This window comes from Lemur catta, chromosome 1 (genome assembly GCF_020740605.2).
Source record: "Lemur catta isolate mLemCat1 chromosome 1, mLemCat1.pri, whole genome shotgun sequence".
In the NCBI taxonomy this organism is placed as follows: domain Eukaryota; kingdom Metazoa; phylum Chordata; class Mammalia; order Primates; family Lemuridae; genus Lemur; species Lemur catta.
The window spans coordinates 102,061,358-102,063,080 of record NC_059128.1 but is presented as its reverse complement, the minus strand read 5'-3'; the positions used below and the strand labels follow the sequence as shown (position 1 = coordinate 102,063,080).

The window sequence follows — 1,723 nt, the reverse complement described above, 5'->3', positions numbered from 1 at the left end:
CCTTTGATCTAGTAACTCCTCTTTAAAAATTGTCAGAAGTTCAAACACTGATTTATGCCTGATGGTTTACATGATGGTGTTATTCAAAATGGTAAAAAATAGAGACTACTTGCTAAAGGCTTCTGGGGCATGGCTCTCTGGAAAAAAAGAGAAAGAAATGGTAAAAAATGCAAACAACTTCAATGTTCAAGAATAAGGGAAAGAGATCGATGATGAGTTCCCAGAAAAACATTCCTTGGAAAATCTGAACAAAATGAGTGAAACTCACTACAGTTTCTCTCTCAACAAAAAAGAAAAAAAAAAAAAAGAAGGGTAAGACTTTAACTTAATCATGGTGTACCCATATGTTGGCCTAGTATAGAGCCATTAAAAATGGTTTTCAAAGAATTTTACAGGTAATGGGAAATATTCACAGTATGGTATAGGTAAGTTTAAAGAATCATGACTCAGAACTGTATATATAGCATTATTTCAATTTTGTAAAATTATTACATTCAAACTCCTAACAAAATATGAAAAATATATCGACTCTTAGGGTGTTTATGGCTGGTAATTTTTATTTTCTTCTTTATATCCCCCATCAGAGAGGAAGCTTTGTTTGTCTGATGTAAATAAAGTCACCAATTCTGTTTTTTTTAAATAAAGATAATTGAATGTACTTGTTATTTTACAATGTTTTCACATATCGTGGGAGTTTCTTCTTTTTTTTTAAGGCTGAATGATAGTCCTTTGTACGTACCACATTTCCTTTACCCATTCCTATTTTAATTTTACCATTAGGAAATAATAAAATGAATATGAATGTTTGTATCTATGTACCATTATACTATTAATTGTAAATTAATTGAATGGCCTGATGGTTGTGGTTTTTAAAAGCACACGTTTCAAAAAGGAGAAAAGCGCTGTGCTTGAGGAAGATGGTATATAACAAGCGGAGGTTTTAGAGGGAATGCAAACATTCTTAACTGCTGTTTCCATCTGTCTCCCTCTCCAGAAGAAATGCCATCAAACCAGAATGGAGGGAATGGAAGGTCAAGATAAGAGAGCAGATAGTGAAAAACTACTTTAACCGAATATATAAATTGGACTCTGTCTCCCTTTTGGCTGCAACATGGAGAGAAAAGTTACATTCCATAGGAGGCCACTGTTCAAATATTTCATAAGTATCTTTGAACCAGTTGAATTTCTCTTGAACCCCTTAAAACCGCAATGAGGGCTTTGAGGGTCAGGGCAGTGGAGGTGGGAGGAAGAGGCCTTTGGAGAGAATGGTTTGTGTGCTGTGGGCACTTCCCCTCCATCTCAAGTTAAGAAGGAGCCGAGCTTCAGAGAAGAGCAGCTGGGGAGGAGGGGAGAGGATGGGTCACAGTCAATTGGGCTCTGATTCTCGCCTGAAAAATCTCAAGAATGAGAAGGCTTGAAATACAAGGCCCAGAGAGAGAAGAGCGGTTGTACAAAAGTACCAAAGGAGGGCTTTCCTTCTCCCCAGCCTCTGCACTGCCCCATGCCAGAGGATTCAGAATCGCAGGTGTGCAAGCTGACATAGGAGGAAAAAGGAAAAGAAGAAATCAAATGCAACTTGCACCAGCTGTAAGCCTCCCACCTATGGCAGGCCCAGGAAGATTTAACTTTAAACAAAGTTTACAGTGTTGCTTTTTATAAAACAGTTGACTTCTAGTATCTAAATTAAGACTGCATTTGGTGACAAAGCGATTACAGTACTTTT

At 37.3% G+C, this 1,723-nt stretch overlaps 1 non-coding gene across 1 annotated transcript; it reads left to right on the top strand.

Moving 5' to 3' along the window:
• The first annotated feature begins 203 nt into the window (after positions 1-203).
• Positions 204-297, top strand: LOC123631288. Its single transcript, XR_006733127.1, has one exon. It is a non-coding gene; the product is annotated as a small nucleolar RNA SNORD116 (small nucleolar RNA).
• The last annotated feature ends 1,426 nt before the right edge of the window (positions 298-1,723 follow it).